Source organism: Bos grunniens, chromosome 8 (assembly GCF_055505025.1).
Source record: "Bos grunniens cultivar Pamir isolate PY7600 chromosome 8, Bosgru_T2T1.0, whole genome shotgun sequence".
NCBI lineage: Eukaryota > Metazoa > Chordata > Mammalia > Artiodactyla > Bovidae > Bos > Bos grunniens.
Window position 1 is genome coordinate 81,645,761 of NC_141172.1, and position 11,892 is coordinate 81,657,652.

Consider the following 11,892-nt stretch of genomic DNA (forward strand, 5'->3'; position numbering starts at 1 on the left):
CTGAAACTGCCACTGATGTGAGGTTTTCTAGGCTGTCTCTGTGGCCTGGACAACCAATCCAACTTTTTACTGGCCAGGATGGCCTACCTTTAACTGGTTTTCATAAATACAAAATTTGTATAATTGTTACTGGAACTACTTGGTGAAATATGGAACTAGTTAAAAGTACCATTTATTTTTAAATGTACACACACAGTTTCACATACAAGCAGCACCACATCTTTCACATTCAGCTAATCAGTCAAGTTAATGTTTTTTATTACAGTATAGAAAACTCAGATCTTCCAAAATCATGTTTGCTTAGTAAGTGTTTTTCAAGAAATCAAGAGGTACATGACTAAATAATGAAAAGGGTGAATTAAAATATATAATATACCAAGGTATAGTTAACTCACTTTTAAAGAAGCAGGGTCTAACTTTTACTCTGCCAGAAAGAGGGCTTTGATATAACTAGGAAAAGCAAATTCTTTTCTGATGCGGTCTTTCTTGTACACATATGAATAACGTATATGAGGGCTTACTTCCCTACGAATCTAGTGCAGTATATTAGATTGAAATAGCATTTTAAGTTTAATGGATAAACTCACAATGAATATGTTTTCTATCAAAGTTTTTGTACAAGTGATCCCAACACGTGGTATGAATTCTACCATTTGTATCAATCTTTGCTCTCCTCCTGAGGGAAGTAATGAAAAAATGTTTTGAGCTGCACACCACTAAAGGTGAGTGACATCCGGAAAGAACTGAATATTGGTGGCCCAAAAGTGCCCTACTCATGTGATAAAAAGTCAACCACATCTCAGTTATGATGCATTAAATGGGAAAAGGGTTAGAATGAAACCAGGAGCCAGAGAGCTTTCCAACAATTTCAGATTACGACAAACATTCCAACATAGGTCTTTGCTGGAAAATTCCTCAGCCTTTCCTTGACATTCTGGTCCCAAATTTCCTATGTTTTTAAAACTCCAAATCTTTTTTCCCTTTCCGGACTCTTCCAGCCCATGCAACATGACCATAGAGGGTTCATGTTGTAAACGCGTCCACGTAAAAAATTACCGAAAAAGCAAGCTAAACTAACATTCCCAACCCTCGCAAAAAAAAAAAAAAAAAACCACCTCCCCAAGGCTTTGGACACTATTTGGCCTGCCATTCCAAAAAAGTGAGTTTCTGGGAAATTGTCGCCCATCAGAACCCAACTCTCCTCCTAAGATGCAAAGCTGGGAAAGCAGGAAGGGTAACAAACCGCCCCGGGCTCCTCTAATTGGGCCCCCACCACCCAGCACTCTGGGGGCGGGGGGCGGTGCGACGAGCAGGCAGCCAGCTTTAAAGGGTGATGAATTTTAAATGGCGAGCTTTTCAGAGCGCCCAAGGATCCAGGGCAAAGAAAGTCACCTTTGCTCCTGTCCTTTTAAGCTGCCTCCGCTTAAGGAACAGAAAGAAGCAAAACAGCAATCCCCAGTTCCCACAGCTATGGGGAGGGCTCCCTTCCGCTCGACCCCTCGGTTGGCTCCACCCCCTGAGCCTGCCCCGCCCTCTAACCACGCCCCTAGCCTGCGGCCCCGCCCCCCAGGGTTGGCCCCACCTCAAACCTCTATCCACTTCGCAGCCCCGCTCACCGCCCAAGCCCTGCTCACTCACCTAGGTGCGGTGCGCGCAGCGGACGTTCTCGCGAGCCTTTCCCCCCTACCCCAACCCACACCCTCAAGCTGACGTGTCGGCCAGACCCCCGAGGGAGGCAGACGCCTTCACTCGCGCTCTGCGGCCTCTCTCTTACCGGTGGTCCGCGCCAGAGCAACTTCAGCAGTTTGGGCAGTGGCGGCAAGGCTGCCAACCGCCCGGGTTCTGTGGCTTGAAAATTTGACTTTGCCTCGTATTGGTTTTCGTGTTCTGTTTTGACTCTTAGAATTTTCCCGCGGCTGTTCGGCAGCTGAGCCGCGCGCGCACGTATTCGCAGTGCACTCTGGGGCTTGGCCAGCGACCCTGCACCCCGGCGGCCTCGCGGGAAAATTCCGACGAATCTCGTGCTCGTGGGGCGGGACGCGGGCCCAGGCTCGGCCGGAAGTCGGTCCGTTGGGGCGGGCCTAGGCGAGGGGTCCTACTGAGGCTGCCTTAGTTGTTCCTGAGCACTAAGCTGGTGTCGCGGGTTTCAAGTAGACCGCAGGAAGGACCTGAAGGGGGAAAACCCTGGGTTTTTAAATAGGTTGTTGCTCAATTTCAAGATTCTGTTCAAAATGCAGAAAATTTTTAAAAGAAAAATTGAGTCTTTGTCAGGAATGTAAAACCACTAAACAAAATCTAGAATATTTTCTAGGTATAGTCACATAAAAAAGGGAATCTTTCTTTGGATCCCTCACCACCAGCAAAATCAGTTCCATACCGTGTTTGATTGGGTTCAAATCAGTTCTACGCTGCATTTAAACCACTTAAATGGAAGGCATCTTTTTTTGTTTTTTTACAAACTTCCATTTTTGTCGTATTAGCGTGTCTTGGTGGATTTTTAATTCTTGAACCTAGTAATGCATGAAGTTTTTTCATAGATGTTTAAGTTGTTAAAAAAAATTTTTTTGAGGAAATATTTTTAAGATTTAACTTTTTTTTATCTATGACTTACAATTGTAAAATTACAATTTTACAGGTGCTTTCAAAAAACAAGGCAAGGTACACACATAATAAAAATAACCAAGCACCTTCAGCCTTCTTCAATGAAGGAATACCTACTTTACCAAATAAATTGGATTCAGGGATTAGATAATATATTAAATTTGTAAGTAAGGAAGTTAATGTGTTGGATAACTGTAACAAAAAAAATTGTTGTTGTTTTTTTTTTTATTAAAAGTGAAGGCGCTCAGTCGTGTCTGACTCTTTACAACCCCATGGACTGTAGCCTACCAGGATCCTCAGTCCATGGGATTTTTCAGACAAGAATACTGGAGTGGGTTGCCATTTCCTTCTCTGGGGGATCTTCCCGACCCAGGGATCGAACCCAGGTCTCCTGCATTGAAGGCAGGCACTTTACCGTCTGAGCTACCAGGAAAGCCTAAAAGACCCAATCAAGGAGCTACAAAAAGAACCCTATCTAGAATTTGGGACAGAATTAGCAAGAACTGTAGCTATATAAAGGAATGAGATGTTAAACATATTCTTGAAAATATTCTCTGCCAGCTAAAGAGGTCTGTGCTTATTTGATGTGTGCCTAGTTCAATGTCTTCCCTGGTGGCTTCCCAGAACTTTCCTGGTGGCTCAGATGGTAAAAGCGTCTGGCTACAACGTGGGAGAACTGGGTTCGATCCCTGGGTCGGTAAGATCCCCTGGAGAAGGAAATGGCAACCCACTCCAGTACTCTTGCCTGGAAAATCCCATGGACGGAAGAACCTGGAGGGCTGCAGCCCATGGGGTCCCAAAGAGTCGGACACGACTGAGCCATTTCATTTCACTTCACTTAGTTCAATGTAGGTAGATCCACAGCAGAGCTTAGGTAGAGAGCTACATACTTGAGTGACATTCATCACGCCCCTTGGCCTTAGGAAGAAAGTCATTTTTGTGGTGACAAATATGAGCAAGTTTAAGTTTGTTTACCAGCAAGGGAAGCCACTAAACTATGTATTTCTTTAGAGAAAATATGTTCTGTTACTGAAGAAAGCTGAGCGCCGAAGAATTGATGATTTTGAACTGTGGTGTTGGAGAAGATTCTTGAGAGTCCCTTGGACTGCAAGGAGATCCAACCAGTCCATTCTAAAGGAGATCAGTCTTGGGTGTTCTTTGGAAGGACTGATGCTAAAGCTGAAACTCCAGTACTTTGGCTACCTCATGCTAAGAGTTGACTCATTGGAAAAGACCCTGATGCTGGGAGTGATTGGGGGCAGGAGGAGAAGGGGACGACAGAGGATGAAATAGCTGGATGGCGTCACCAACTCAACGGACGTGAGTCTGAGTGAACTCTGGGAGTTTGTAATGGACAGGGAGGCCTGGCGTGCTGCGATTTATGGGGTCGCAAAGAGTAGGACATGACCGAGTGACTGAACTGAACTGAATGTTAATTGAGGTCCTGCCGTATTATAGTTTTGTGCTGAACTGTGCTAAATTGCTTCAGTTGTGTCCGACTCTTGACCCTATGGGCCATATCCCAGCAGGCTCCTCTGTCCATAGGATTCTCTAGGCAAGAACACTGGAGTGGGTTACCATGCTCTTCTTCAGGGGATCTTCCCCACCCAGGGACAGAACTAGCATCTCTTCAATTCCCTTCAGTCACTCAGTCATGTCCGACTCTTTGCGACCCCATGAACCTCAGCAGGCCAGGCCTCCCTGTCCATCACCAACTCCCGGAGTTCACCGAAAACCATCTTCACTGACTCGGAGATGCCATTCAACTATCTCATTCTCTGTCCTCCCCTTCTCCTCCTGCCCCCAATCCCTCCCAGCATCAGGGTCTTTTCAAATGAGTGAGCTCTTTGCATCAGGTGGCCAGAGTATTGGAGTTTCAGCTTCAACAACAGTCCTTCTGACGAACACCCAGGACTGATCTCCTTTAGGATGGACTGGTTGGATCTCCTTGCAGTCCAAGGGGCTCTCAAGAGTCTTCTCCAACACCACAGTTCAAAAGCATCAATTCTTCTAGACTCGGCTTTCTTCATAGTCCAACTCTCACATCCATACATGACCACTGGAAAAACCATAGCCTTGACTAGACAGACCTTTGTTGGCAAAGTAATGTCTCTTTTTTTTTTAATTTTTTAATTTTATTTTATTTTTAAACTTCACATAATTGTATTAGTTTTGCCAAATATCAAAATGAATCTGCCACAGGTATACATGTGTTCCCCATCCTGAACCCTCCTCCCTCCTCCCTCCCCATACCATCCCTCATATGATATCTAGGTTGGTCAGAGCTTTCCATCCAAGGAGTAAGCGTCTTTTAATCTCATTGCTGCAATCACCATCTGCAGTGATTTTGGAGCCCAGAAAAATAAAGTCTCTCACTGTTTCCACTCTTTCCCCATCTATTTGCCTTGAAGTGACTGGATGCCATGATCTTCGTTTTCTGAATGTTGAGCTTTAAGCCAACTTTTTCACTCTCCTCTCTCACTTTCATCAAGAGGCTCTTTAGTTCCTCTTCACTTTCTGCCATTAAGGTGGTGTCATCTGCATATCTGAGGTTATTGATATTTCTCCCAGCAATCTTGATTCCAGCTTGTGCTTCTTCCAGCCCACAGTTTCTCATGATGTACTCTGCATAGAAGTTAAATAAGCAGAGTGACAATATACAGCCTTGACTTACTCCTTTTGCTATTTGGAACCAGTCTGTTGTTCCATGTCCACTTCTAACTGTTGCTTCCTGACCTGAATATAGGTTTCTCAAGAGGCAGGTCAGGTGGTCTGATATGCCCATCTCTTTCAGAATTTTCCACAGTTTATTGTGATCCTCACAGTCAAAGGCTTTGGCATAGTCAATAAAGTAGAAATAGATGTTTTTCTGGAACTCTTGTTTTTCGATGATCCAGTGGATGTTGGCAATTTGATCTCTGGTTCCTCTGCCTTTTCTAAAACCAGCTTGAACATCTGGAAGTTCACAGTTCACATATTGTTGAAGCCTGGCTTGGAGAATTTTAAGCATCACTTTACTAGCATCTCCTATATTGGCAAGTGGGATCTTTACCCCTAGCACCACCTGGGAGTACCCATAGTAGTTTTATGTCTTTTAAATTCAGTAGTTAATAAAGAGTTGCATGACTCAACAGTATATGAAAGAACATCATATTAAGCCTAATTTAGACTTAAATGCAGAGAAGGCAATGGCAACCCACTCCAGTGTTGCAGTCGGACGGGCTGCAGTCCACGGGGTCTCGAAGAGTCGGACACGACTGAGCGACTTCACTTTCACTTTTTACTTTCCTGCATTGGAGAAGGAAATGGCAACCCACTCCAGTGTTCTTGCCTGGAGAATCCCAGGGACGGGGGAGCCTGGTGGGCTGCTGTCTCTGGGGTTGCACAGAGTGGGACATGATTGAATCGACTTAGCAGCAGCAGCAGCAGACTTAAATGGGTAACATGTATAGTATAAATTCTGAGTCAGACACAGCTGAGTGACTTTCACTTTCACTATAGACATTCATTTTATCTGGCATCCGTATGTATGGAGCTATCCTAATACTTTAAGCACTAAGGAGATGAGCACTCTGTAAAGTGCCTGAAAAGCTTCCTGAGAAAAATATTTAGATATGAATCCTATTTTTAACTCAATATAAAATTAAGTATGTGTGCTTCTAGAAACAATTTTGATTACAGTATAGAGTGAAATCACATTTAGGTAATAGAGCAAAAATGAAAAATGGCATGCAGAGGTGAAAACTGTTTCATCCTTAGAAATAGAATCCATTCTAATGGAATCCACCCTTTAGAATCTTTACATTCTATTAGGAATAAACATCACAGCTCAGTGCTGCAACCGACATTACCAAATCCTACTTCTGCATTCAATAAAGTGTAAGTGAAAGTCGCTCAGATGATCTGACTCTTTGTGACCCCATGGACTAAACAGTCCATGGAATTCTCTAAGCCAGAATACTGGAGTGGGTAGCCATTCCCTTCTCCAGGGGACCTTCCCAACCCAAAGATTGAACCAGGTCTCCCGAATTGCAGGCGGATTCTTTACCAGCTTAGCCACAAAGGAAGCATTCAGTAAACAAATAAAATCAACTGTTTTGGATTCTAGCCATTGTTCAGTTTAGTTCAGTTCAGTCGCTCAGTCGTGTCCAACTTTTTTCAACCCCATGGACTGCAGCATGCCAGGCCTCCCTGTCCATCACCAACTCCCAGAGTTTACTCAAACTCATGTCCATTGAGTCAGTGATGCCATCCAACCATCTCATCCTCTGTCATCCCCTTCTCTTCCTGCCTTCAATCTTCCTCAGCATCAGGATCTTTTCAAATGAGTCAGCACTTCACATCAGGTGGCCAAAGTATTGGAGTTTCAGCTTCAACATCAGTCCTTCCAATGAACATTCAGGACCAATTTCCTTTAGGATGGACTGGTTGGATCTTCTTGCAGTCCAAGGGACTCTCAAGAGTCTTCCTAACACCACAGTTCAAAAGCATCAATTCTTCTTCATTCAGCTTTCTTTATAGTCCAACTCACATCCATATGTGACTACTGGAAAAACCATAGCCTTGACTAGACAGATCTTTGTTGGAAAAGTAATGTCTCTACTTTTTAATATGATGTCTAGGTTGGTCATAACTTTTCTTCCAAGGAGTAAGCATCTTTTAATTTCATGGCTGCAGTCAGCATCTGCAGTGATTTTGGAGCCCAAAAAAATAAAGCCTGCCTCCGTTTCCACTGTTTCTCCATCTATTAGCCATGAAGTGATGGGACCAGATGCCTTGATCTTTGTTTTCTGAATGTTGAGCTTTAAGTCAACTTTTTCACTCTCCTCTCTCACTTTCATCAAGAGGCTCTTTAGTTATTCTTCGCTTTCTGCCATAAGGGTGGTGTCATCTGCATATTTGAGATTATTGACATTTCTCCCAGCAATCTTGATTCCAGCTTGTGCTTCTTCCAGCCCAGTGTTTCTCATGATGTACTCTGCATAGAAGTTAAATAATCAGGGTGACAATATACAGCCTTGACTTACTCCTTTTGCTATTTGGAACCAGTCTGTTGTTCCATGTCCAGTTCTAACTGTTGCTTCCTGACCTGCATACAGATTTCTCAAGAGGCAGGTCAGGTGGTCTGGTATTCCTGTCTCTTTCAGAATTTTCCGCAGTTGATTGTGATCCACACAGTCAAAGGCTTTGGCATAGTCAATAAAGCAGAAATTGATGTTTTTCTGGAACTCTCTTGCTTTTTCAATGATCCAGTGGATGTTGGCAATTTAATCTCTGGTTCCTCTGCCTTTTCTAAAACCAGCTTGAACATCTGGTAGTTCACATATTTTTGAAGCCTATCTTGGAGAATTTTGAGCATTCGTTTGCTAGCATGTGAGGTGAGTGCAATTGTGCGGTAGTTTGAGCATTCTTTGGCATTGCCTTTCTTAGGGATTGGAATGAAAACTGACCTTTTCCAGTCCTGTGGCCACTGCTGAGTGTTCCAAATTTGCTGGCATTTGTAGCCATTGTAATAAGACTCATATTTCCAGAATTAGTCCAGACACCACCTAGTTTCCAGCTCTCACAACACTTAACACTATCTTGTCCTTGACTCTGATATTTGCTGCTGGTACCTCATCTATGACTATTTAATAAGTGTTTAAGTCCCAGGCCCTAGGCTGATTATTTTTACTTCTTACAGTGACCTTATGTTGTAGATAATATTGCAGTTTCACAGATAAAGAAGCTGATGCACCCAGCAGTCTTTACTAATAGATACTGTATCTTCACATACAAGTAGATTGACTCTGGTGCTTCTTATTACTTGCCATTCTCTTGCTTATGCCCCAATCTGGGTAACAAACCACTTCTCAAGGTTTTAGTGTGCAGCGGTGGGGGAGGGGTGATGTGACCCCGAAGGCTATGCATGTTCATCACTGCACTGCTTTCCGTATAAAACATTCTGAATGAGGAAATGAATGCTGACAGTATGGAAATGATAACAGTAGTAATAATGTTTGTGCATGAAATGCATGGAGAAATGCTCCAAGTAGGGACTTCCCTTGTGGTCCAGTGGTTAAGAATCTGCCTTGCAATGCACAGAACATGGGTCCCATCCCTGGTCAGGGAATGAAGATCCCGCACCCCGAGGAGCAACTAAGCCGTGTGCCAGGGCACTGTGAAGCTGCACCACAGCGCTCTGAAGTTCGTGAGCCACAACTTCGGAGCCCACTTGCCACAACTAGAGAGAGTTTGTGTGCCAAAATAAAAGATACTGTGTGATGCAGTGAAGATTCTGTGTGTGGCAACAAAGAACTGACACAGCCAAATAAATAATTTTTTTAATGAAATGGTCCAAGTAATAGTGAAGGTCTTTGATCTGTCACCCTGATAGGAGGGAAAGGACCTGAGGTCAGGAAACAGAGGGCTGCCAGAGGTGGAAATTAACAAGAAAAGAGAAATGTATTATAACCGTTGCATAGTACTGCCCCTTCCCTCAACATGCTCATACCATAGGTCCTGTTGAAAAGAATGAACCTTAGAAAGACATATTTGTACTAATTGCCCAACTCCTTGCCACAACTACTTGAACCAGAAATAGTAATCTGATATTTGCTGAACCAATTAAACTTTTGCTGGGGAATTTGCAATTGCAGCTCTGAGATTGATTGTACCACCCCTGCATCACAGAAGCCAAACCTCATGCCAACCATAGTTACTGAGGGAAGAAAAAATTTAAGTAGCAAACAAAGTTGGTTGGCAGAAAAAAACAGAGAAGTTTGAAAGATCATGTTATTCCATGAGAGACAGAGGGTAGTTTCCATTTCCAACTTCCCATGTTTAATCCCAGTTGCAAACTGAGCATGCTTATTTTTCTGTTTTAGTTGTCCATGAGATTCCCCTATATCCTTGCAACAATCACTCCTTCACTTATTCTGACTTCCATGAATTTCTCTTCCTTACTGCAAAGCAAGCCCTGATCAAGGACCTGGAGGTGGCAGCTCTTCTTTGTGTCACTGGGCATTAGCACTTTGGATAAAACTACTTGATAAATCCGTGGATACCTCATGAGCACCTCCCAAGCAGAAGGCATGAAGCATATAGGGTGCACTGAAGACACAGAACCATCGAACTATCCTGGAGTTGGGAGAAATCTCACAGCTCACCTCTATAGTCCAGGAGCTCCCTAGATGTGGGCCAGTAAAATGTCAATAATATTAGAGCACTAAAAGAGTTAACTTTTTATTAGGTAAAATAAAAACTTTGGGGAGTAAGGTAGAATCTACGATTATTTCAATTTTTTAGAAACATTTTTGACTTAAAAAAAAAAAAGGATGGGAAAGAGTCTCGAAGAACAATCTTATAAATTGAATAAATTTCACTTAATGAAAAACTGATTAGATTGTCTTTATTAATCTCATTTTACCACTTCCTCTTTCCTTATTAGTATGAGAACACTGCTTTTATTAATACTTATATGGCAACCCACTCCAGTATTCTTTCCTGGAAATTTCATGGACAGAGGAACCTGGCAGGCTACAGTCCCTGGGGTCACAAAGAGTCCGACATGACTGAGTGACTATCACTTTCACTTTCAGCATGGCAATGTGCCCAATAAAAAAGACCACATTTTCCAGACTCCCTTGCTATTAGAGGGTGGCCATGTTACAAAGTTGTAGCCAGTGAGAGAAAAGTGGAAGCTGTTGCATGGGACTTTCAGAAAGGCTTCTCGAAAGATAGACAGTAGGTAAGGAGCTTTAGCCCTTTCCCCCTTTCTCTTGCCCTCTACTAGAGGTCCAGTCATCTTAGACCATAAAGTACCTCAAGGACAGTGGTCTTGGAATAGGATGGCAGAACAAAGGAAATAAAAGGACCCTCAGTTCAGTTCAGTTGCTCAGTCGTGTCCAACTCTTCGCAACCCCAAGGACTGCAGCACACCAGGCCTCCCTGTCCATCACCAACTCCTGGAGTTTACTCAAGTTCATATCCATCGAGTTGTTGATGCCATCCAACCATCTCATCCTCTGTTGTCCCCTTCTCCTGCCTCCTTCAGTCTTTCCTAGCATCAGAGTCTTTTCAAATGAGGCAGTTTTTCACATCAGGTCACCAAAGTATTGGAGCTTCAGCTTCAGCATCAGTCCTTCCAATGAATATTCAGGACACTGGGTCCCCAGTAATCATGAGAGTCATCTGGTTTGCCTAGCTCTGAACTTCTTTTAGAAAAAAGAAAAACAAATCTGTTTTGTTTCAATTACGGTTATTTTTGATCTCTCTTCCTAGCAGCTGAACTCAGCTGAGGTTAGACTATACATAGGATTTGAGGTTACTGTGATGAAAAAAATAAAAGAAAGAGAAAAAAATACATATTCTCTGCCCTTGTGAAGCTTAGCCTAGTGAAGGGGATCTTCTTTTAATTAATCAACATCTTCTCTTCTAGTCTCATAAATGTCAAAACAAGATAAACTCAAAATACTATTATGTTTCATTCAAAAAAGCCAGAGGAGGGAATCCTAAACCACCTCAAGAAACAGGAAGGACTCTTACTAAAAGCCTATAAATGTCGAATGGAGAAATAACTATCATTTTGCAATCTCTGACAGCATTCCCAGAAAACAACAAAAACTTTACATAAATATATATATATATATATATATATATATATATATATGCTTTTCCTTGTGGCTCAAATGGTAAAGAATTTGCCTGCAATTTGGGAGACCTGGGTTCAATCCTGGGTCAGGAAGATCCTCTGGAGAAGGGAAAGGCAACCCACTCCAGCATTCTTTGCAGGAAAATTCCATGAACAGAGGATCCTGGTGGGCTACAGTCTGTGGGGTCACAAAGGGCTGGACATGACTGAGTGACGAACACACACTATCGTCAATGCATATGCATATATATGTATGTATCTAAAGGCAGTTTTAGTCTGTTTTTTTTTTAGTTCAGTAAAAAATGCATTCCTATTTAGAGCATGCATTCCCACCAATCATGGTGTGTTGTAACCAACATAGTACATTTTTATTGCCTGCAAAAATAATAAATTATATTTTAAAATAAACACATGGCTTAAAAATAATTTTCTTCATAAGGATTTCATAATGATTCACTTGGAATTAAATTAATAGTAAAGAACTCCTAAGAATAAGCACTTTAAAAATAGCAAATTATGCACATTTATGATTTGATTAATTCTGGCAACTATTAAGTCAAAAATAAGTGTTTTCCCGATCTTGTGTCTGTTTCAGATTGACCCTTCAATTGCCTAGCATTTTCTAGTAAGACTAGTTAACTGCATTTATTCATGTGCTA

General features: G+C 42.5%; 1 protein-coding gene across 37 annotated transcripts in view; it reads right to left on the bottom strand.

Moving 5' to 3' along the window:
* The window catches only part of FANCC (FA complementation group C), a 348,443-nt gene extending 346,488 nt beyond the window's left edge, over positions 1-1,955 (bottom strand). For all 37 annotated transcript variants that reach the window (XR_015170188.1, XR_015170187.1, XM_086416983.1 and 34 more), the window contains exon 1: positions 1,775-1,955. The gene's annotated coding sequence lies outside the window, so the exon portion shown is untranslated. The remainder of the gene's footprint in view (positions 1-1,774) is intronic.
* Positions 1,956-11,892: the final 9,937 nt, after the last annotated feature.